Source organism: Alexandromys fortis, unplaced genomic scaffold, assembly GCF_014885135.2.
Source record: "Alexandromys fortis isolate MF-2015 unplaced genomic scaffold, M_Fortis_MF-2015_v1.1 scaffold_196, whole genome shotgun sequence".
NCBI classification, from domain to species: Eukaryota; Metazoa; Chordata; class Mammalia; order Rodentia; family Cricetidae; genus Alexandromys; species Alexandromys fortis.
In genome coordinates, this window is record NW_026068078.1 from 2,565,235 (window position 1) to 2,590,003 (window position 24,769).

General features: G+C 46.8%; 1 protein-coding gene and 1 long non-coding RNA gene across 6 annotated transcripts in view; one reads left to right on the forward strand and one right to left on the reverse strand.

The window, feature by feature from the left end:
• The window catches only part of Rap1gds1 (Rap1 GTPase-GDP dissociation stimulator 1), a 575,856-nt gene that overhangs the window by 419,485 nt on the left and 131,602 nt on the right, over window positions 1-24,769 (forward strand). The window lies entirely within an intron of this gene.
• On the reverse strand, window positions 5,722-24,130 carry LOC126488354 (uncharacterized). The gene is made up of 3 exons (XR_007588660.1): window positions 23,952-24,130; window positions 8,234-8,378; window positions 5,722-6,036 (listed from the first exon to the last, which is right to left on the reverse strand). It is a non-coding gene; the product is annotated as an uncharacterized lncRNA (long non-coding RNA).

Genomic DNA, 24,769 nt, shown 5'->3' on the forward strand with positions numbered 1-24,769 from the left:
GGAAGAAGGCACGAGCCCCCCCCCCCCCCAGTGCCTGCGGAACATCTTTCTCCCAGAGAGATCCGTGTACAAGGCTAGACCTACCTAGTTGCCTATCATAAAGAAATGGCCTGGGCTGGAGAGATGGCTCAGAGGTTAAGAGCACTGGCTGCTCTTCCAGAGGTCCTGAGTTCAATTCCCAGCAACCATATGGTGGCTCACAACCATCTATAATAGGATCTGATGCCCTCTTCTGGCTGAACACTGTATGTATACTTAATAAATAAAATAAAATAAATGCCCTAGCTTTAAGATAGAACTTTAAAGTGTATTGAAAAGAAAAGAAAAGAAAAGAAAAGAAAAGAAAAGAAACGGCCTGACGTATGAGGTAAAGCCTGGGGCTCAGAATCTGCTCTCCTGAGAGTGCCCGTGGGATCCACAAGTTGGCGCAGCCCCCTGCAGTCAGCCCCCAGCAGGACAGGACTGTTGGCCAAGGCAGAGGGTAGAGCCATGGTTCTCAACCTGTGGGTCGTGACCCCCTTGAGTTGCGAAGTGGTATTTTACATTACAATTCATAACAGTAGCCAAATTATAGTTATGAAAGTAGCAACAAAATAATTCTATGGTTGTGGGTCACTACAACATGAGAAACTGTATTAAAGGGTCACAGCATTAAGAAGGTTGAGAAGCCCAATGGGGAGCTGCATGGAACCAGAGCCGTCAGGAAAGGAGGTGTGGAGAGATCTGAGCCAGAATCCAAGGCAGTGAGTAGTGTGAGACCGAAGCTCAGCCTCCTGATGGAGACTGTGGGCTCTGGGGAAAGGGGGCAGCCCTCTATAAACAACCCTTAGCAAGCCTCAGTAAGTGGATGTGGGAATGATCCCTCCTGCTGCCTGTACACCTGGTTCCCTTCCAAGATCTCTCAGGTTGAAGAAGTTTACAGACATTTACAGCTTGCTCCCAGGGTGCAGTCAGGGGCAGAAGGGCGAGAAGCTGGAAGGGCAGATGGATTTAGCAACCAGAGATACGTTACTGCGGTGAACACTTAAACTTTATGGTAACAACAGGAGCTGGCATTCGGCATAACTGGACAGATGTGTTCTAGGAGCAGACGGAAGAGCTTTGAAGTTAGGCAGTTACAGAATTTATAGGGACGTTGAAACATGGAGCACAGCCTTCTTTCTGGAAATCTGGGTGGCATTCTACTGAAAATAATTGGTTTCTATATGATACATTCTGTGATCATGCTTTCCGGTCCCCTACTCCTCCCAGATTTCCCCCACCTCTCTATCCACCCAATCCACACTCCTCACTCTCTCTCTTTAAAACTATAATCAGGAAGCAAACAAAGTACCCAAGAAACACACACACACACGAATCCCCACAAAAATGCAAACAGAAACTAAAATACGCAAGCAAAAAAACCAATAAGACAAAAGCATACCCAAACAATATGAGACAAAAAGTCAGGAAGAATACCAGAGTTCATTTTGTGTTGGCCAGCTACTGCTGGGCATGGGGCCTGCACTGGAGTGTGGCTCATAGACCCAGCGAGACGCTAGAGAAAACTAATCTTTCCTTTATAAGCGGGAACCAGTTGAAAATAGCTACGTGGTTAGGGGTGGGGACCTGTGACAACTCTTCCCTCAGCACTAGAAACCCGCCTGGCTCAAACCTGTGCGGCCCTGTGCATGTTGCCGCCGAGTCTGAGTTCATATGTGCGTCGGTCCTGCTGGGTCTGGAAGACACTTTTCTTGGAGTCCTCTATCACCTCTGATTCTTATAATTGTTCCAGCTCCTTTTCTGCATAGGTCCCTGAGCCCTGAAGGGAAGGGTTGATGAAGACGTCCCATTTGGGAGTGAGAAGCATAGCTTGCTTAACCATTGAAATGGGATTTATCTATTTATTTGTTTGTTTGTTGAGGCAGGGTCTCACTACATTACTCTGGCTGCCCTGAAACTCACTGCGTAGACCAGACTGGCCTTGAATTCACAAGGGTCTGCCCCACCTCTGCCTTCCTACTGCCAAGATTAAAGTGTGCTCTACCAGCCTGACTCCTGAAATAAGATTTTTTTTCTGACTCCTTAATTTTTAAAAGTAATTTGCTTTTCAGAAAATGAAAAGTGAAGTCTAGAGGTGCTGGGGTACACTTAGTGGTTGAAGGTTTGTTCAGTATTTGTGAGGCCCCAGGCTCAGTCCCCATTAATGCAAAAGGAAATAGAAATGAAGAAAGAACAGAAGAAAAACGAGGCACAGGAACATCAGAGAATAATACAGCAGAGACGCTGATTGTCGCGGGAGAAATTCTATTTTTCTGGAAATAGAACAGTTGTTAGATTTAGCCAAAAGGCTGCACACTTCTGAATGGCCCGGCAAACTGCAGTGCACATTGTGTGGGGACCCAGTGGGAGCCCCCTATACACACACATGCACGCACGCACACACACATACACACTCTGAGGTGGTACAAAGGTCAGTGGACAATAACTGAGGGCTTCTGGGACAGAAAGAATCTAGAACAAACCAAGGCTATGGCCTAAAACACACACACACACACACACACACACACACACACACGCACACATACACACACACATAGAGGCACATGCACACAATGAAGAACAGGGGTGCAGCCTATGACAATGCCTGGTGGCTTATTCAAAACCAAGGCTGTTAGAGGCCAGTGCACAAGCACCGTCAGCTGTTTGCTCTGCTCTGGGGTCAGATCTCATTTCAGGCGTTTTATGACTGGGGCTCTCTACATAGCTCATGCTGCCACTATAGCCCAAACACAAGATCAGTCCTGGCTTTAGAAAGCTCATTGCCGCCTTCTGGCTGTGTAGTGCCTTTCCCACCACACCCAGCCCGTTCCTCCACGTTCTCCTCACAAGGACTTCCCCAGCAAACAGTGCTCTTTCGCATCCTCTGAGCACAGGCCAACTCCAGGTCAAGTGCCGTGACAAAGGGACAGCAAGATGCCTTCATTGTGACTTCTCTTTTTCTGCCAGAGCAGTCCAGGATCAAGGGGACGCTGTACCACTCAGCCATCTGGGGACCCAAGTTCCCAGCATCCTGTTTCTTCCCTCATCTCCTGGGGTTCTGAAGCCTTGTCTGGCAGACAGAAATGCCAAGGTCAGTGTCTTTGCCCATCAGGAGACTCATAAGTTACACATACAGCTGCCACTTACTCTCCTTACTCTGTTCATGTTAAGGCACTTCCCTGCCAGGGGTGAGGGCTATGTAATCCACCCGGACACATGTTCTTCAGGACATGGGGGATAGTTAGAAGCTTCTGCCCCTGTCTGTGATGCTTTGGTGTCAGCCTGGAATGGCCTCTGCTGACCTTGGCCACTTCCCCTCCCTTCCCTTGGCGACTTAATGAGAATCAACCTCTTCTGTGCCTCATCCCAGCGTTTTGCTAAAGTCCTTTGTGTTGTAATTATGTGGACAACTTGGGCTGTGAGCTGGAGCAGAAGCCGGCAATAAATTACCGGAATCACTACTGCAGTTTAACACCTTTTATAGTGCCCATAAAACCTCTCAGTTATTGCGGCCTTCACTTGGTCACTCTGCGGAACGGCAGCTGGCGCTGGCCACGTTCTTGATGAGCACTAAAGACAAAGAGCTTCGGTGACCAGGAAATGGCTTTGTTGTCATTCCTCACTGTGTCCCCTCCGCACTGTCCACATCGGGAGCGGGCATCAGGCAGTCCCAGCGGCTGCCATCGGGTACCGAGATGAAATTTGTACTGACCACACATTGGCAGCTCGTTTGTGAAGCCAGTGATACGGAGAGTGAGCGCACGTCCTTTGACCAAGCACCACGGGTGGAGAGAACTAATGAGAACGTGGGACTCATTCGTTCAGCAAATAAATGAATTGATAAGTGATGGGACATAAGAGAATCTGGTTATTTAGCTGACGTCACCACTCAGCAGCACCTGCAACTTCCTGAGTTCATTCCTCGATGAGAAAGTCACAAGCACGCTAGTCTGCTAATCCTGAATCTAAAGAAATGTCAGCCTGTATCTCATTACCAAATCACATGTCTGGGGTGTGTGTGTGTGTGTGTGTGTGTGTGTGTGTGTGTGTGTGCGCGCGCGCGCGCGCGCGCTCAGAATGATGGGATATTTTAGGACCACCCTAACAAAATGAATCACTTGAATAACTCCAAAATAGCAAATAGCAATAGAATTACAGTAATTTATGCCATGCTTTTAACTAGAGGGAAAAAATACCACTGCTGAATGCAGCTGGAGACTCCTCCTCACAGAAGCACCCTGAGGTTTAGCTAACGTGAGTGAACAGAGGCAAGAGGAAGGCTTGGGCTTTGTTTTAGGGTGACTCTAAGCAGGTAAAATAGATACACAGTATTTTAGCTGTGAGGGAGCTCCAGCCTAAACGGACTGGAACACATCTGGAAGGACCTGGTGAGGGTAGACACACCCCAGAATTCCCATTTCCAGGAAAAGAGCAGCTCATGGCAGAGAGAGGCGGAGCAGTTTAGAGAGGCCTTCGTTGTATCCCCGCCCAGCAGCTGGTGTTTCCTGAGCAACCCAGACGACATCTGCTGTTTGGTGAACTGGCCTTACCACAAGGAGAAAGAAAAGGTGACATGATGCACTCTGGATGGGAAGCAAAGCCAAGCTCTATCGCGACACCACCCTTAGACTCCACTCTCCCTGTTGCAGGAGCTCCTTCCGCTCCTTCAGCCAATAGCCACTGAGATGCCAGCCCACTGGGGCGTGGTCTCTCTCCCTTTAAAAAAAAGCGGCCACTTCCCTTTGGGCTCCCTCTGGCTTCCCACTCCGCTTCCTGCGAGTAGGCTCCATTCCTGATTGCGCAGAGGGCTGTTGTCTGGGACGGTGATCTCTAAGTTTTTCCCCCTTAAAATAAATAACCTCTCTAATAATCTAATTCCAAACTGGTGTGGGATTGTTTGTGACTTACGCCTTCATCTCCCCGTTCATTTTTGCTCAGTTCTGGATGGGTCTGGACCACATGACTTCTGAGAATTTCCCAGTCATAGTGTTCTCGGACTCTAAGGTGGAACCGTGGCCCAAACATCAAATTAGCATGGTCTATAGCAAGACTAGTAATGGGGCCAGAGCATGAAGGGTCTGGGAGCCTGGAGAGGCTCATGTGTGTTTCCACAGAAACGAGGGGCCCATGCTCTTCTGAACCTTTGCTTCCTACTGCTGTGTTATGCTGAAACCTGCGTTGGTGGCCTGAAAATGGATGGACCAGTAGCTACTGATGGAGAAAGAAATCACTCCTTCTGGTCCTGCCAAGATGTCCCATTCCACAGGTGGCAGGGAATAAAACCCAATAGAAACGGAAACAAAACACAGTGGCTTTCACATTCCACATAAGTTTGCAAACCTGTTCTGACCGGTACCAAAATATCGCTGGCATCTTCTCCCACTTCCAGTGCCCACTCACATCCTGCCTTTCGGTTCTTAGTTTGTTTTTTTGTCTTGTTTGTATTTTGCTCTTGTCCCTTTTCTCTGTTTCCCCTTGGCCTCCAGAGAAACCCACACAGCATGTCATCGGGGACGACGGTATAAACGCACAGCAACAAAGACACAGGCTCCGGAATGCTCCAGCAGCACACAGAGTCCTATGTGCAGTCGTGTCTAGATAATGAGAGAACAGAGAGAAAGCAAAACAGGCTTTTCCCTTGAATGAATGACTGCATTTGTCCCTATTAGGAGATTCAAAACATTCAAGGGAAATTAAATATGGAATTCTTGTCTCTATTGTCTGAGATGGATTTATTCTAAGGTGACTGGCATACTCGGAAAGTAGATATGGTAGCAGCTTGTGATGTAAGCTACTGGTGAGTGGTTTAGAGAGTTAAGTGACAATCGTCATGCGAAGGGTGACACTTGTTGATGGCATCAGTGAGCCAGTGTTGAGTGTCTTCCTATGACAAATACTGGGCGTTGTCCTCTGTGGCCATGTGGTTTCCCTGGTCAATCAGGCCATAGGCAATAAGACCCTCGTGACAATCTCGCCTGGTGCATACGGCCATCACAGAGAAGAGTACAGATGTTTCTAAAAATAAAAGTTTAAAATAAGGCAACCATACATTCTAGTGACTGCGCTCTTGGGGATACAGAGGAAACAAAGTCCATGTATCCAAAAGACATCCCATGTTTGTTACCCTGCTCACAGTCACCCCGCTCACAGTCGCTAAGACACGGAAACTGCCCAAATGACTGTCAAAGAATGAACAGACAAAGGAACGTTGTGTCTTTTGTTTTGTTTTGCTTTGTTTTGATTTGTTTTCCGAGACAGGGTTTCCCTGTGCAGCCCTGGCTGTACTGGAACTCACTCTGTAGATCAGGCTGGCCCCTAAGTCATAGAGACCCACCTGCCTCTGCCTCCTAAGTGCTGGAATTAAAGGTGTGCGGCACTCTCGCCTGCCTTGAAATGTGGAATGCTGTTCAGCCCTAAAGAAGATAACCTTGGTTATGACGCCATTGGGCTAAGTGAAGTGAGCTAGGCACGGAAAGGAAAGCATGACATGATCTCACATGTGGAGGGTGAGATCTTCAAACTCAAATAAGCGGACGCTGGCAGGTTGGTTACTCTTTGCTATGTAACCACAAGGACATGGGTTTTATCTGCAGAACGCAGTTTTTAAAAAGCGGGACATTGTGACTTCTGCTTGCTATCATAACAGGGAGAAGGCAGAGAGATTCCTGGAGGTGGCTGATTAACCTAGCCCACTGGTAAATTCCAGGCCTTTGAGTATCCCAAAAAAAAACCTACAAAAATCACTGTCATGTCTTCTTCACCTCTATAGACTCCCCCTCTGGAACTGCAAGTCAAAATAAATGGTTTCTTCCATTAAAAAAAGAGACAGTTGGCTGTCCTCTGCCTCCATCACACATGTGCATGTACGCACACACACCACACACAACTGCATCTAAAGAGCTGGACCCACACACCGCTCACAACTGCACCTAAAGAGCTGGACCCACACACACCGCACACAACTGCACCTAAAGAGCTGGGTGACGTCGCTGAGATTTCCTGGCAGAGTGTTACACAGACTGTTCGGATTCTTCCTGCTCCTTAGAGCAGTATGTGAGAGGGGTGGTTACTGGAGAAATGTCAGTCAAAGAAGACAGGACTGTCTGATTCCGAAACTGTTCCAGCAATGGGCATCAACCAGTAGAAGGGCTTTCAGTCAAAGACCCACTCATAAAAACATGGTCTGAGGATAAAGTGGAGGTAACTGACTTCACAGTTTGTTTTCATGATTTGGAAAAATGTTTTACAAATACTTCAGAGGACCACAGTGCTCCTACAAAACCCAAAGGCATTGTTTCAGCTGTTTCAGCAAAGCCCTACTATAAAGAGAGACTTATCTTAAAGAAATGGATTGGTGTAGCGTTTGCCTAAAGGAATGAATGAAGCCTTGTGCAGGTAATGTACAAAGTTTGGGAAACACACATTACCAGAAACTCTACAGGGTTGCAATGAAGGTACAGAAACCATAAGACATTAAAACAAAACCCACCTTCGGATACACCAACTCTGATAGTCAGGAAAGAGGAGGGGGTACCTCTCTACTGCAAAAATATGTTACCTTTTGATGTACTTGGGGAGGTCAGAAGGCAGAACAGAAATACCAGGTCTCACAGACCAAAGCCAGGGACAGTCGCTCCCAGGACAGAGTCAATTTGAATCCTAATCAGAGCATTTCCGGCATCTGTCTGGTTGGACTGAAAACTGCCTCCTGTTTCCCATTCAAAATGGAGAACTCCATAGCTGCCATCCTACACAGTCCATCTTTCTGTGTCAGAAGTAGGAGGGGTGGAAGATATGTCTTTAGTCACAGAGCTTCAGGTACAAAGGGACTGATACCCTGAGGGGTCTCATCCGCCTCTGGACCCAACTCAGATGGTAAGATACTGGGCTGAGCCCAGAAAGGACAGGTGTGTTTCACATGTGTGAGGGACAGGAATCAGATAACAAACTGGAAGAGCCAGCCACCTCAATCACCCTCAGTAATTCTAACCCCCCACCAACAGGTATCTAAAACTGATCCATGCAACCAATAGGGGGCACTGTTAACACATCAGTGACTCTGTAGAAGGCACCCAGCTTCCATGTTGGGGTCTCTCTGATGGCTCACTATGGGAGAAGCCCCTGCCTTGTCATGAGGACACTCAAACAGTCCTATGGAGAGGCGCGGGTGAGGAAAGACAGAAACTCGCACTGGTAACCAGCATTAACTCACCAAGTCGGCTGTGTGAGAGGCCTTCAAAGTCGACCCTCCATCCTCCGTCAAGTCTTCTGACGATCCCAGCCTTGGTCATCGTCCTGACTGGAACATCGTGGTGGATTCAGAGGTAGAATGGTACAGCCAAACTGCTCCTGAGTTCCTGACCCACAGAAATTAGGTAATAAATGTTTATTGTTTTAAACCATTAAGCTTTAGAGTAAACTGTGTTTTGATTGATGGGTAACACAGCCTTATGTCAATTCCCAACACTTAAATAAAAACTGAGCCCAGAGGCATGTGGCTATAATCCCAGAGCTTGGGCAGCAGAGACAGGGGAATACCTAGCACTTGCTGGCCAGCCAGTCTAGTCAATGAGTGAGCTCCAGGTTTAGGGAGAGATTGTGTCTCCAAATAAAAGGATCAAGAGAGATAGTTAGGAACACTTGTTCCTCTTAAATGGGTTCATCTCCCGGCACCCACAAGAGGGCTTACAACCATCTATACATCCAGTTCTAGGGGATCCAATGCCTATTTCTGACCCCTGCAGACAACAGGCACACATGTGGTACACATACATACACACAAGCAAAAGGTTCATATACATAAAATACAAAATAAATAAACTTTTTTTTTAAAAAAAAAGTAAAGACATCCAACCCAACATGCACATACACACGTGTGCGCGCATGCACACACACACACATACACACACACACACACACACACACACACACGGTCAAGTGTGTTACAGACAGTGATGGGGAAAAACTAGAGCTATTTTTTGATTGCATTCTACCCAATTCAGCTCCTGCAATAAAGAAGTTACACAAATTCCTATGATAATTTTGACTGCAGAAGACTTGAGCACCACCTGTGAACTCTCAAATGTGTACATGTACTTAGAATTGCTAGCTATTGTGGGGAAGTTGTTGCTGGATTTGCAGCCACAATTAGCAGGAAGAGAATAATGAAGCATCTGGTGGTGGAAGCAATGTTTCAACCTGAACCAGCTCACTCGTTACCCAGGTCCCTACGGCCTCTCACAGCCCCCAGACATCTCTTCCAAGAAGAATAGGCCAGTTCCCTGCCCATCAGCATCCTGCTCTCTGGGGCACCATTGAGCTGCTCTCTCCAGCGTAACAAACTCTATCTTCTGAGCTGATTCCTAGCCCCGACTGTGTGTTCCAGCTCCAAAGCCTTGATGGGTTGCTTCTTGACCCTTAAGCTGCATGATTCCATGTAGTTGTGTCTCCACTCCCCGTGACTGCAAGGCTTGGGGACGGACAGATCCTGTGTGATGTACAGACTAGCTGCGGAGTTTGGCCATCCCTGGCCAGTTGCCTCAGCCCGTGATAGATTTCATCCGTGTCAGGTTCAAAGGGGACACCCTCAAAAGGGCAGGCCTACTGACTCATCCAAAACTGAGTCTAGACCCAGCTCAACTTGGACTTCAGAAGGATTTCTGGTGGATAGATAAAAGCCAGCATTCCTCAGGAACTGATGAAACATATTTCCATCTACCCAAAGTGGTCATTTCCCTTTCCTCCAGTTAAAGAGACAGATGACTCTGCAATTAGCATGTATAGATGATGACTATCAGCACTTCAAAAGTCCACGTTAGCATATTAGCCTTTCTCACTTCCTCCAGCTTGTGGGTTTCCCTCCCTGCAGCTGCTCCCCCTTCTTACAATGCAGCAGTACCCGCTGTTTCTCCCCCTTTCGGTCCTGCTTCTGCCATATCCCACTAAGCTTTCTCCCCCTCTTGCAGGTAACCCCTAGTCATGTGCGATCTGCTGGCCACATTCAGTCTATTCCTTTTGCTGGGCGCCTCCAGATGCCTCTGGCTGTTCTCTCTCACATATCTGCAATAAAAACCTTAGCCATACCATGGAGTGGCCATGTCTTCAGCGGTGTGCCTCTGCCTACTTAATCTCCCATTCCCTAAAGAGGACATCAGCAGCGCAGAGAGAGGAGGGGTGCTCATGGGAAAGAAACTAAGGGAAATGAACGGGCCAAGTGAGCAGCATCACTGGAGCTGCAGGGCGTGTGGGCATCTCACCCAGCCCTTCAGACTCTCTTCTCCAGGTACCAAGGGCTAGAGTAATGTCTCATGACATTTGACCTTCCAGCCATGCAAGACAGAAATTCCTAAGGCTACTGTGTGTTAAAGCGTAAGGCTGTTTTTGACATCTGCTGGGTAAAATCTTAGAAAGATGATGTAGAAAGAATGATGACTTAGGATGATATGTGAGTATTCATCCTTGCGGGGTCTCCAACTATGAAAAGATGAATGCCTTTAGGAGGAGACCCTGCAAGCACTGTACATGGGATACTGGGATACTGGTTCTGGGAAGGTGGGGAGAGAGAGAGAGAGAGAGAGAGACAGAGACAGAGAGAGAGAGAGACAGAGACAGAGAGACAGAGAGAGACAGAGAGAGAGAGAGATTCTCCATATGTAAGGCAGACGAATTGCCTGAAGCTAAAATATAGAGCAGCTTGTAATTTTAAGTTTTGAATCAAATTAAAATGAAAGGTATTTTAATCTGTGTGCTCTCTCTAGTGTGCATTGGGAAGACCGGCCCCTCTAATTTCAGAAGGTAAAGAAGACACTCAAGGAACTTGCTTGTTCTTGGATGGAGAGCACCAAGCCAGAGCTTGTCATGTTTACCCAGAGTAAACAGCATCCTGACCTTGCAAGAAACAGAACAACTGGGTTTTCAGTGGACACAGAGAAAACGTGAGAAAGCTCTCCTCGGGTTTCCTCCAATTGGGAAGCTATTAAAATGCCACAGCCTGGAATCTCCAGAGTGCTGTTTTTTTTTTATTTTTATTTTATTTTATTTTTTTTTGCACAGGCTCAGAGCTTTTTTGTGATCAGCCCATTTGTCTCAGGAGATATTGAAGACTTCTCCAAAACACATCCACATCTGATTGATTATATTGCAGATTAATAGCACTGTTGATATGGTGAGTCAAAGGGAAGAGTCTTTAAATGAAATGAAATTAAAAATTAGTATACTGTGATCTAAGGAAATATTTGAAGATGGTAGCCCTGTAGGTAACTCCAGAATAACAAGCGGGGATGAAAAGGAGAGAAAGCGGCTCAGCATCCTTTGGGGAGATCAGAGGATTTCAATTCTCAGGAGTTAGCCCTGCACGTGGGCTTGGGATGTCACTCAGTTGGCAGCATGCACAGGACCCTGGGTTTGATGATATATGTATGTGGTGGTATATGCCTATAATCCTAACACTTGGCAGAAGGATCAGGAATTCAAGATCATCCTCAGCTACAGAGGAAGTTCTAGGCCAGCCTGGGCTACACGATTTCCTTGTTTGTTTGTTTTAATCAAAACAACAACAAAACCCAGCAGTACGCATCTGAGGCTATAACTAAGTTACGTTCGGACTCTCCTGTGTGGCTTTCCCTGAGCAGGGCAGTGGGTGAACACTGAAAGAACATTATGTCAGCCCAGAGAAGAGTCTGGAAGGTGATATTTTTGCAGTCTTCTTAGCAAACACAAACAACGGCCGAGTCAGATCAGCAAACACAGTGCAGAGCTGGCTGCAGGCCCTGGTGACCCCCAAATGCCACACTGCCAATAACATCTCAAAGCCATATTTTATACCAACTCCATAATGAATGGAGCCCATCTGGGCCCGGCTTTACTCCCCTAATTACATTTTGCTTGTGGTAATATTAAAACTTGCCTGCATTCAAGTCACCTCTGGGAGAGAGAGTGTAGGAGCCTGATGGGCAATGAGATAAGAAAGGATTGAGAAGGCCCAAGTGTAAAGAGTTTTGTAATGAAAAGATTAATATCCATGAGTTTATAACATGACTTCTCTTTCAACCTTTCTTTCTTCCTCTCTGCTCTGCCCTTTCTTTTTCTTCCTGAGATGAATAGATAGCTCAGTAGACGTGTAGAAATAGGGCCTGGAGGGATGGCTGGGTGACCAAGTGCACTCGTTCCGTAAGCGTGAAGACCTGAGTCTGGACCCCAGCACAGACATTGCACACGCTAAGTCTGGGTGGCAGAGACAGGAGGGTCACTGGGCCTTGCTGGCCAGCTGGGCTAGTCAAAAAGCACTGAGCTCCAGGTGCAGCACAAGAGACCTGTCGCGAGGTAATAGGATGGAAAGGGACAGCCAGGTACCTAATGCCCTCCTCTTGCATTCCCAGGGCACGCACACACCTGCACATGCAAATGTACACAGAAACACATATACATACACACTCATACACGCACACTGGGAAATGTGTGCTACAATCTTCATGAAATCATGGTTTGTGGGAAAGGAAATACTCTCATTTATTGATCCCCTCAAATGGCTGTTATCACATAATTGTCTGTTTTCATCTTCCCTAAAACACTAAAAGATGTATTATCAGTTTAGACATGAAGAATCTGAGGCTTGGAAACAGTTACATAACAAACAAAAAGTTCAACTTTTCATTTGGATATTAGCATTAAGACCTATGGCCTTCCCACTATATAATCAGCTGGAGCCTTTACTATTCCAATCTGTGAACACCCCGGGATTGTTAAACAGAAATCACAGGAGGCTGATTTTTGAGCTTATTGCTGCATTTGGTCCTAACAGATTGGACCAAACCAGAATGTAACTGCTCATATTAAACGCTGTAGAATCAAGGTGAAACCCCAAGGAAATAGATACTTCCCTCCAAAGAGACCAGATTTTCCTGAGAACAAGAAATTCCGGTCTACCTGAATCCGCAATAAGTGCCCTTGACTTCAACCCTTCTGTAGCGGTAGCCCAGAGAGCGGCAGCTAGACTGCCCCCGGCTCTACACCGGTGGCTAGCTCTGCTTCCTGGTGAGAGACTCCATTCTATTTGTATAGAGGTTAAGAAATAACCTTGAGGTGGCCATGAATGCAAAAGGGAGAGGACCTTGTAATAGCTAATCTTACTAGTTAAGATACAAGTCAAGAGTTCATTTATTTGGTTGCGGTAACTGGAAAAACTCATCCCAGGGCCTGTATTCCCAAGTAGCTAGGAGTAAAGCCAATTAAGAAATCACTCTCAAGCTGGGTGGTAGCGATGCACAGTTGTAATCTCTGGCACTCTGAGGCAGAGGCAATCAGATCCCTTGAGTTCAAGGCCAGCCTGGTCTACAGAGAAGTTCCAGGACAGCAAGGGCTACAAAGAGAAACCCTGTCTGGAAGGGGTAGGGAAAGAAGTTGTTCTCATACAGGCTCCTCTCCGGAGGGTACCAGGTCACTAAGAGTGAGGAAACCCACTCTCCAGTAAATTCCCACCACAGTTAAGAACGGCCCCAGGCATAGCGTAGCTGCCTGGGGCACTTGAGTCTATTGGCTACAGGTTTGGGTTGTGACTTCAGGGAAGTCAGGGCAGGAAGCCAGCCCCTTTGGCGATTGCTGTGTGACCTTCCGTGTGTGGCGAGGAGGATTAAACAGTGTTGTGAAATCATCTTTGTACACTGTGAAGATGTGTCACTCTGATTGGTTTAATAAAAAAGCTGAACGGCCAATAGCTAGGCAGGATTTCCAGGCGCAGAGGACGCTGGGAAGAAGGAGATGCCGAGCACGCGCAGAGGAAGTGGCATGGGCAGTACAGAGTAAAGGTAACTGAGCCACAGAAAAGAACGTACATTAAAAGAGAGGGGTTAATTTAAGCTAATAAGAGCTAGTTAGTAACAAGCCTAAGCTGTCAGCTGAGCTTTCATAATTAATAATGAGTCTCTATGTCATTATTGGGGAGTTGACTGTCCCGACGCAAAAGTCCAGCTACAAGATAGAAGTGTGTCTGCTTGCCATGGCATGGGGCCTGGTACATGCAAAACTTAGCAGAGGAGGGCTAAGCTTCCACCATGAGGACTGTCTCCTACTGTGCTCTTCTGACCCCTAGAGAAGGAAGTGAACAAGGAGGCTGAGGGAGGGGGCAGCACCCCACATCTCAAGTCAAAGCCAAACTGCTGTGTGGGGCACCCTGTACTAGGCAGCCGTTTTCCTAGGAAAAACTGGGACCAAGTGCCCACTGTACCCTGTCAGAGAACACAGCTGTTGATCCTTGGCTTGCTTCCCGCCCTCATATGGGAGCCTTTAAAGCAACTTCCAGATAAGTCTTGCCTCTGAGCTGAAGGAGATCTGAGTGGGGACAGGGCCATTCACTGGAGAAACAATAGTCCACAGAGCGCCCTTCCTCCCAACCACACCACATAGTGTGTCTCTCCCCAGCTGCTGCCCTGATGTCTGCTCGTGACTCACTGCCGTACAGCAATGGCGCACAGAGCAGGCAGGCTTGTGGGTCACCGCAGGACAAGGTCCAGACCAAGCCCAGATGCACATCTGGTGCCACGGTTAGAAAAACCTCTTGTTCGGGCACTGTGGGTATTGTTTACTAACCTGAGTCCCTAAGGGCCAGACTGCTCAGCCGCAGCAAAGTGAAAAAGCCCCACAGCAAGGCTGCCATGTCACTCTGCTAGGACAGTCACCTTTGTGGATAATGAAACCCAAAGCCAGTGCCGCCAGGAACGCCTGGAACAGCGCTATCAGCAAGTTAAAGATAGGTGAGCGTGTGGAGGAGGCACAATCCTTCCTCCACAATCCTTGCCGTCACTGCAAGGCGGATAACAATGATTACGCTGTCAAGATCAAGCGGAAAACATAAAATGTTTCATTGTTTAGTTAAAAGTATCTATCTGAGCCTGCCTAGTGACCAGTACCTATAATCTCAACATTGAGACGACAGAAGCAGAGGCTATGATGTTAAGGCCGGTTTGTGCTATACAGCAAAACCTTGTGTCAACACAAATACACACACACACACACACACACACACACACGCTCCTTTGATCCAATAAAGTACCATCACCTTGGCTCCCTGATCTAAAATGAAAGGCTTTTGAAATCCAAATATAGCTAGATCCAGGTGTGTTTTACTTAGGTCTATAATTAAGACCTACCCTCCCGCTAATGCCCACAAGCCACTGTGTTTAGAAATAGAAGCATCGAAAAGTCACAGTTTGCAAATCTTTCTCGGATCTTTCCCTCCGGTGGCCCTCTGCCAGCATTTTGTCATTTCATCCATAGAGCCGACGTGACAGCCATAGCAAACAAGAACTGTGGGCGGCAGGGGAAAATACCCAGTCCATCAATCTGTCAGCATCCTGCTCACTCATTGTTGGTTATTAATATTTGCTTGGGTGAAACTGCCACCATCATTGACACCATTAGTGCCTGCGACTAAGTGATGTATTTGAAGAGCCCAGCTTTTGGCATTTCGCAGCTGGGGCCCAAGGATAATCAAAACGCTCATAAACCCATGCGTGGTCCCAACAACGTATCCTCAAGATAACAAATAATTATGCCCAGACAATGACTCTGCTACGTGACTTTCATGATGACTTGTCAGTGCTATATGTACTAACTGTTATTAAAAGTGTCTCTGATTACTATTCAGAGGATTTTTTTCCCGTTGAACATTCAATTACAGGCAACTTCTGACTTATGATGTTGATTTCTAGACTTTACAGTGGAATAAAGGCAACATGCATTTTACAGAAACCACTGGAATTTTGAATGTTGGAATTTCCCTGGCTAGAGCCCTGTGAGGCACAGTTGTCTTTCAGTGGCGGGTAGCAGTTACAGCTCCCAGACAGTCATCTGATTGTGAGGGTGCGCTGTGTTCCAAAACACAGCTTTAAATACAGTGTAAGCTTCCAGTGGGGTTGTTAGACAGAGTAAATCCATCAGAACTTGAGGATTACCTGGCGACTGTTTAATGTGTATTGTTGGGGAAGCCTTAGGTCCTAGCTAATGTTCTGGAAACTTTAGTCCTATCCAGATTCTCTTCATGGATAACAATACCTGGCCCCTGGCTCCTGGGCAGTGTTTACTAATGATACCCAGCTGTCCCTTCCCCAGAGACCAGTTGTGAGACACTTGGGAGCCATCTTGGCCTGGAAGCTGTGCCACCCTCCCTCAGTGGGTCAGACGACTCTCTCAACAGAGGGACCAATCTCTATAGCATAGCTCTTGCCCTGGAGCTTCTCCATGTGTCCACCCTGGAGCTAGTCTCTCATGGCTTCCACACACTGCTATACTTCCCATCCCCTCAGGCAGGCTGTAAAAAGACCCAGTATACTAGTCTTGTTTCTTTTTTCTGTGATAAAACAATGACCAAAATAAAGTGGGGAATGAACAGGCTTAGACTTCCCTATCACAGGGCATCAAGAGGAGTCAGGAACTCAAGGCAGGAACCTAGAAGCAGGAACTGAAGCCAAGACTACGAAAGAAAGCTCGTTATTGGCTTCTTCCCTGTGGCTTGCTCAGCCTGCTCTCTTCCACAACCCAGGACCACTCACCTTTGCGTGGCCCCACATATAGTGAGATGGTCCCTCCTGTATCACTCATTGATCAAGAACATGCCCCCCCCCCCCGATTTGGCCACAGGCCAATCTGATGGGAGCAATTTTTAATTGAAGTTCCCTCTTCCCAGATGACCCAAATTTGTGTCAGACTGACAAAACTCATTAGCACAGTCCACTTGGAAAGAGCCCAACCATGCTCAAACACTAAGAATTCTTCTCCCAGAGCAGGACCAGGCTTCTGCCCCATGACGGTGCTCTTTTCAATCCTTGAGGCAGGTAGATCTTTCCCCTTGTGTTGATCTAGATGTTTCCCCCCAAGAGATTCCTCAGATCTCAGGACTGTTTCATTTATGTCCAGTTCCTAGCTCAGAATTCTCTTCAGTTCCAACTGTCAAAAGTCCTTCCTGCCAGTCAGTTAGACAAACAAACCAAAACCCCAGTAGAAAGCCAGCGTAGTAAAGAAACAATCACAGCTCACTGAGATGAAAATTGAGATGTGGAAACAGAGCACACGGCACCCCCACTTACGAGAGAAGTGGGAATTAAGGTACCCTGGAGTACCTGCTCTTAACCACTAGATTGGGGGGAAAATCCAGCATAATTTTTAGATCCATCCAATCTAGTAGTGGTGGGTTCCTTTTTCTTTTGTTACGAATAAACTGCTTCTCAAAAAAAAAAAATGCCACTCCAAAAGAAGAGTCCACCTCTGGGAAACGACCCTGACGCAGCTCTGCAAAGCCCTTTAGAGCAGAGGGTGAAAGGGCTGTGCAAACCTCAGTTATTAGCAGGGCTCTCACCTCCCTAGGAAGGCTTTGTGTTTGTTATTTTGCCTCTCAGGTCGCAAAGAACCGATTGCTTCCTTTGTTCCTTTTGTCCTACCCCAGCAAGAGTCTTTATTGTTAACTTTTTCTATTTCTTTCACTTCCACCCAAAACCTCTCTCTCCACAAGGCCATGAAATACCCTGCTGATTGAAGAGCCTTGCCTTCAACAGGTTTGCCTTCCCACATCCCTGTCCGGGTTAGGGGAACAGGCACTTTCTGTGCCACGTGTCTGTGTTAAGTGTCTGTGTATGTTTCCTTTGGAGATCAACGTGACTCGTGTTCCTGCTTCCTCTCTCCACGGAGGCATTTACTTCTTCACCTCAGCGGCATCAAGCTGGGCCAGTGACACGGGGTGGGGGGTGGCATTGGTCATTTCCAGTCAGAAGCTTAAAGGCTCCTCCTGTCAGTCACCATCACAGCCATCTGCAAAGTCAGCACATATCAGCAAGGGTCTTTCCCTTCGTCTGAACGCTGGCAGGAGACTGTCCTAGAGCAGAGACATGAAGGACTGTGTGACACAGAGAGAACCAAGCCCTCATGGCCTGAGCCCCTCGTATTTGCAGTGTGCTGCCTAGTTTTCCAAGAGGTCTTTACATCCTAATCATTCCCGTCATTTCCTTTCTGTCCCAAATACCGCCTTTGCTGTTATAGAATCATTTGACTAAATAGAACGTTTCTCTTGCTTTTATTCTTGTCTCTTCCCTATTTTGTTAGGAGAGAGCACTTTTTGTTGATTTTATTCATTTGGGTGGGGAGTGTCTGCATGTGGAGGTCAGAGAACAGGTGGTGGAATCGGGTCTCTTCCTCCACCACGGGGGGATTGAACTCAGCTTTGGCAGCAGACACCTTTAACCTCTGAGCAGTTTTGCCGGCCCCTCTCTTCTCTTTCTGAATTATTCAGTACAAAATCAATTAGGTAAAGCCAAGAAAGTAGTTGTTTGGTGACTAGAAAAGAAATGTGGTGGCCCAGAGTCGGGCGCCAGTACCTAAAGAGGTTTTCCTCCTAAAACATAAAAACCAGGTTGGTAAAAATAATGAGACAAATGTATGCAGTCCACTAAGCAACATAACACCCAGGAGATGCTCTCTGCTCTGCATGCCTGTGCCTCCAGGGATGTAGGGTTCATCCCTTCCCGCTGCTGCTGAATTATTAGAGCACGCGCTAGCCCTGGGGTGTCCTGCTGTTGGGGAACCAGTTTAACAGAGATGTGTAAAACCCTTTTGAGCTGTGGGCTCAGATCAGGTGAGTGCAGTGTAGATTGTGGGCTGGGGTTCTCTTATCACAGAAGGGGGAGCCATTCTAATGACTCCTGTTTAATAGGACTGGAATTGGAGATGTACCATGATGGGGGCTTTCCAAAAAACAGATGCTCCCTTTTCAGCCTGCTATGCATGACCAACAAATGGAAGCAAGATTGGGGATATTCAACACGTGCCATGGTTCTACAGCCTTGAACCTGCACCATGAAAGGAGCTCAAGAGGAGTGGCAGGAAACTGGATCCAGAAGCCTAGAATTTTATTATTATCAATTTTATTTGTTTTTATTGCTTTGATGGGTAGAATGTTTTTTAATGAAAAAATATAAAATTCAAGTAATAAAGTAATAAAAATACACCCTTCCCCTAACATGTACACTGGCAAACGGCTGCAGTTTCTAGAGGCAGTAACTCCTGCAGTGATTGACACTTTGCTGTCATTCCTTCTTTTCTGTGGTGGCTACTCTCCGCATCATTATCATGGCATACCTGTCGTGACATATGCCACAGGCACCTGGCAGAAGTAACTTCCCGGGGCCCAGACTGATTCTGGCCTAGGGTTACTGAGGGATCTCAGTGCATCGTGGTGGGGAAGGCACCGCTGAGAAGCTGGTATATGGCGGTAGAATCATGCGACAACCAGGCTTCACAAGGTGGGCAGAACAGGAAATAAGTTGGTGTAACCACCGACAGCCCACCCAGAAAGACCTAGTTCTGCCAGCAACCTCCCAAAACAGCACACCAGCTGGGGACCAAGTACGCAGACACGGGAGCTGTGGATTTATATTCAGATAATAATATTGTCTTCTATGAATCCTAATCTAGAACTGTACTTATCACACCACATATTTACAACTCCGCATGTCATCCTGTTTCCAAACGATTCTATCACTAATTAACTAAGGAAATCAATTATTTGATAGCATCTTAATGTTCCAGCAAACTGACTTCTTTGTAAGCATTATCTGTTAGGAGTTTGGCTTCTTGTTTTCAGACACATAAAGGATGTTTCTGTGTGTAACCTTTTCTGATGTTTTAGAAGTTGAAATCCTGGGTTAAAGTTTATAAAACTTAATAGTGTGCTTGATAACTATCTATATTGCTTCCTGGAAAGGTTGTGCCTGCACCAATTTAGATTACCCAAGGCTCTGATGCCCACATGACAAGCGCTTCACTGGCTGTCACCTCTCCAGCCACTCAATGCTTAATTCTTTAAAATTAATTCTGTTACATTGCTTTATTGTTCGCATGCACATGTGCACATAGGTCACCACGGCACACTTGTAAAGGTCAGAGGTCAACTTTCAGGAGCTGGTTGTCGCCTTGTACTATGTGGATATGGGTCCTGGGGATCAAACCCGGGTTTTCAGGGTTAGTGACAAACATCGTTACCTACTGAGCCGACTCTCCGGTCCATGAGTTGATGGACGTCACTGGCAGTGTGGTCCTCAAAGGCTCGAACATGTCTAAAAAGACCGGCTATTTTCAGATATGCGATGACAGCTTAAGCACCCTGTCTAAAGAGCATTATTTTAATGATCAAAGAAGAAAAGCCTTTCAAAAACGCATTTGTTGGGGCTAGAGAGGTGGTTCAACAGCTGAAAGAAAATAGTGTTCTTCCATAGGACCCAAGTTTGGCTTCTAAACACCTGCCTGGCAACTTATAATCACCGGTAACTCCAGCTCCAGGAAATCTAACACCCTCTTCCGACCTCCACAGGCACTGAACACGCGCGCACACGCCACAAATAAAAATACATAAAACTAAATTTTAGATGGGCTTGTTTCTAAGACACCAGGAGCATACAGTCACTTTACAGATACAAGAGTGGCCACAGAGCCAGGCGTGAGGCGCAGAATCAACAGGGAATGACTCAGGGGGCAGAGTGGCTATGCTCCCAGAAAGAGTGGGCCTAAGAGCCTCTCAGAAGCTTAACAGGAAGTTCATGTCCTATGCCCAAAGCGCCTCCCTCTATCCTGCTGGAGTCTGTGCGTCTGTCTAGTAAAGCTGCTGGGTTTACACGGCTGAACAATGTCACAGTGTGAAATTAAGCCCTAAAGGAATTTCACAATCCTTCACACCTTACATCCTCCTCAGTACATGAATAAAGGTTCCAGTCCAAATTCAGAGTGCAACTCCTCTCTGGACAGCTCTGAGAGAGTCTTTTACAAGACACATGGGACTCCATAAATGGAAGACATTGTTTACATTACTGCAAAATTTAACCTCCAGGGAGACTGTACTAATCAAAGCTGTGACGTCCTGGTGTAAGGATAAATGTATCAATCAATGGCATAGAATTGAAAACCTAGAAATAAAAATGTTTTAAAAATGGAAAAACTGGGGCTCAGTTTTCACTGAGCTGGCTCAGTGGTTAGGAACATGTACAGCTGTTCCAGAGGATGAGACTTTGGTTCCCAGCACCCTCTGGGCAGCTCACACTACCTTTAGCTCCAGCTTCAGAAAGATCAGACAACTAAGAACCTGAACACACATGCATACATACATGTACACATACATGCTCAAACACACATGCACATACACATACACACACAAACACATATACAAAGACACACAGACACAAACACACACATGCTTGCATGCGCACCTCAATGGAATACAAGAGCCAAAAGAGTTAATTTTCAGTGATGAAAGTTGGAATAATTGCTCAATAAAAATCAAAAAGGGGGGGGAGAAAGCTGGAATAATTGAGCAGCAAGCTGAAGGCATGCTGAATTGTTAAGACAAACCATGAAATACACATCCCTAAGTCATTGTGTATCTTTTCTATTGCAGCCATGCCCTTACCGTGCTTGACAATGAGGAGCATCAGCCAGGACAGAAACACACCAGAATCCTGGACAGTGCTGGAGGGTATGGCAAGGGCACAACCTACTTCAAAAACTATTCTGTTAGATCCCCAAAAGCTAAAACATAGAGATGCTGTGCAACCTAGCAGTTCAGGCAGGCATGGTAGTACACATCCTTAATTCCAGCAACCAGGAGGCAGAGGCAAGTTCCTTTCCCTTTTCCTGACTGAAGTCTGTGAGTTCAAAGCCAGCCAGGGACACCTAGAGAGACCCTGATAGATAACAAACAAAACCCAGCAGTTCAGGCAGGCATGGTAGTACACATCCTTAATCCCAGCAACCAGGAGACAGAGGCAGGTTCCTTTTTCTTTTCCTGCTTGAAGTCTGTGAGTTCAAGGCCAGCCGGGGATATGTAGAGAGACCCTGCCTCAAACAAACAAAACTCAGCAGTTTCACTCCTAAAGCTCAAGAGAATTAATAAATGTGTCATGAACATGAATATTCAGAACAGCATTATTCATAGTCACCCCAAAATGGTAGCAAACCAAATATCCATCCATCTTTCTTATAGATTGCATTTAGATAAATGTGTACTCAAAAATGTATACTAATAAAAACCTGGTACCATCACAACATGGGTTGTAAAAAGCTAAGGAAGGAAATGAAGTGCTGATTCATGCTAAGAACATGGATAAACAGGCTGAGAACATGGACAAACAGGCTAAGAACATGGGCAAAGCTTGAAAACGCTGTTCTGAGTCAGAGGAACTGGGCATGGAAGACTGTGGACTGTGAGTTTGTTTGTATGAAACATCCAGCTGGTGAATCCATAGACACATAAACTAGATTCATGGTGATCACACTAGGGCCAAGCTGGATGGACGTGATTGCCAGTGTTAATGTGTACAGAATTCCTGGGGCAGGGCAAACCTCGATTTAGTGGCAAAGCTTTGGGATATAGAAATGCATGAGTCAAGAGATAACGGACTTTACTCTGTTTTCTTCCTAAGACGTGAAGACTAAACATCTGCGATTTATAGAGAAGCTGAGGCATAGACAGTGCTGTGGGATTTCCATCCCTTTAGCTAATGGCTTTTGGGGATTACAAATCCTGGGGTGTGGTCTTGTCTGCAGATGTCACAATTTATAAGTTTAGGTAGAGGGTCTCACTCTCTCTTGCTCCTGCGCTCTCTTGGGTGGTCGGAGTGGAGCAGGTGACTTGCTCTTCACCCCTGGATGGAACGACTGGGCAAAGGCAGCTAGATCAGGGGTACCATCTAAACCATTCTGTATCAGTGAGTGTTTGCCCCTATTTTTAAATTCTTGAGAACACTTAACTGACTCTAGTGGCTTCTCACTACTTAGAAAGGGAACTACTGCTATCTTGAAGAACAACAGTCTGGCGCCTGGTTTGGGTAGACCTGGTGTCAATCCCACCCAGCAGAAGGTAACTCAAGGTGAGCTGAAGATTGCACCCTTATTATGGGGAGTGCAGGTCCAGGTACTTGGAGTCATTTTCATTCACGTAAGACAACGCAACTTCCACTTTAGAAGACTGTATGATCATTACCGTGTCGGATCTGGCAGTTAAACTGTGAGAGAAAAAAAAAAAACATGGCCTACTGTGCCCTTCTGATTTCCACAGCTGTCAACGAGTTCAACAGAGCATGAGAGACAAGACTGAGGGCCTACAACACGCAGTGGTGTTTACTTTGTGCAAGGACGAAGAGTCAACGCTTCAGAACAGTCTGAGGAGCAACCAGGCACACACCCGTGACAGCTGCCGGAGCAGGTACACGGTCTGGCGCCATGACACATGAAGCTCCACGCGCGGAGTTGTAGGGCCTGGGAACCCGAGTGTCCTCCCTGCCTGTATGGGGGCTGGAGAGGAGAGCAGCGGCCGTAGGAGACAGGGGTGTTCACGGGGCAGGAGCAGCAGGTGGTCAGCTGAGGAAGGCTAAGGGCTGACAGCGGCGGAGGAATCTAAGCAGAAATGCTTCACGCCCAGCGCTCAGGGCTGGAGGAGGAAGCTAGGCTGGTGGTGACGACAGACATCGTGAAGCATTTCCTTCACCACAACAGGCAAAACCCAAGAATGCGTGTAAATAGCCAAACCGCAGAGAACTTAGTCCACATGACCCCACTGAGATCAGCCGAAGCAAGAACGCTGGCGTTACTAGGAAAGTGGGGACCTGGATAGAGAAAGCGTGTCTTCAACAGATATGGAGCCAACCAACCTCAGAGGAATTTAAAGCCGAGAGAAGAGTGGGCTCGCCTAACCTCAACCCTGGTCCAGCTGCTCAGTCACCTGTCGTCAGTATTTATTAGTCAAGGATCTCTTGAACAGAACCAACAGGATGACTGTATCTCTCTCTCTCTCTCTCTCTCTCTCTCTCTCTCTCTCTCTCTCTCACACACACACACACACACACACACACACACACACACACACACACACACGGCCCGCGCTAACAACATCCAAATCACACCTGGGAAGCTGAGCCTCCAGTACTTGCTTGCCTCTGAACCTGGCGGTCATCGTAGTCTGAGTAATCCCACAATGGCTGTCTCTCCTTGAAAGGACCGATAACCCAGCACCTGCTCAGTCCACAAGGCTGGATGCCTCCATGGTCCCAGTCTGCCACTGAGAACCTGGGAGGTTCCTGGAGAGCCGCTGGTCCCTAGCCCCTGCTGGGAGCCTGGGACCGCTGGCTCTGGTAGCCGTGAAGGAGGGGCAGGAACAAGCACGAGGCAGGATAATGGTCCTTCTACTGTACTCTTTTGATCTGTGCCGCTGCCAAAGGTGCCGCCCACCAATCAAGGTCATGTACAGGTCTTCAGCTGAGGCTCCGGACACAGGTGGACCTAACGGTGTCACGTTACCATAGATGTTTCTGGTACATGGGCCTATATCAGTTATTTTTTTTACTTAGGCCAAATTAGCTTTAATTTCTGTCCCTGAGAAGAGGAAGAGTTTATCAGTCTGGCGGATGAGTTCAGCCACGACCTTTGCTAAAAATGTAAACAAGCAGTTTGGGGCGAGAACCATGTCAAGCTTTTTTGCATGCGTGTAGGGATCCGAACTCAGGTCCTCACGCTTGCACAGCAAGCATTTTGCAAGGGTGTCATCTCCCAAGTCTTTGCCTTTTCATTTGAATTGTCAAACGGAAGGGATTATAATGATAATTATGATAAATAAAAGGCAAACCAACTGTTTAGTTATTAACAGCCATTATTGTTATTTTTAAATGGACATTTTAATATCAGTTATGATACTATGGTAGGAAGGAAATTCCCTTTGTACCCC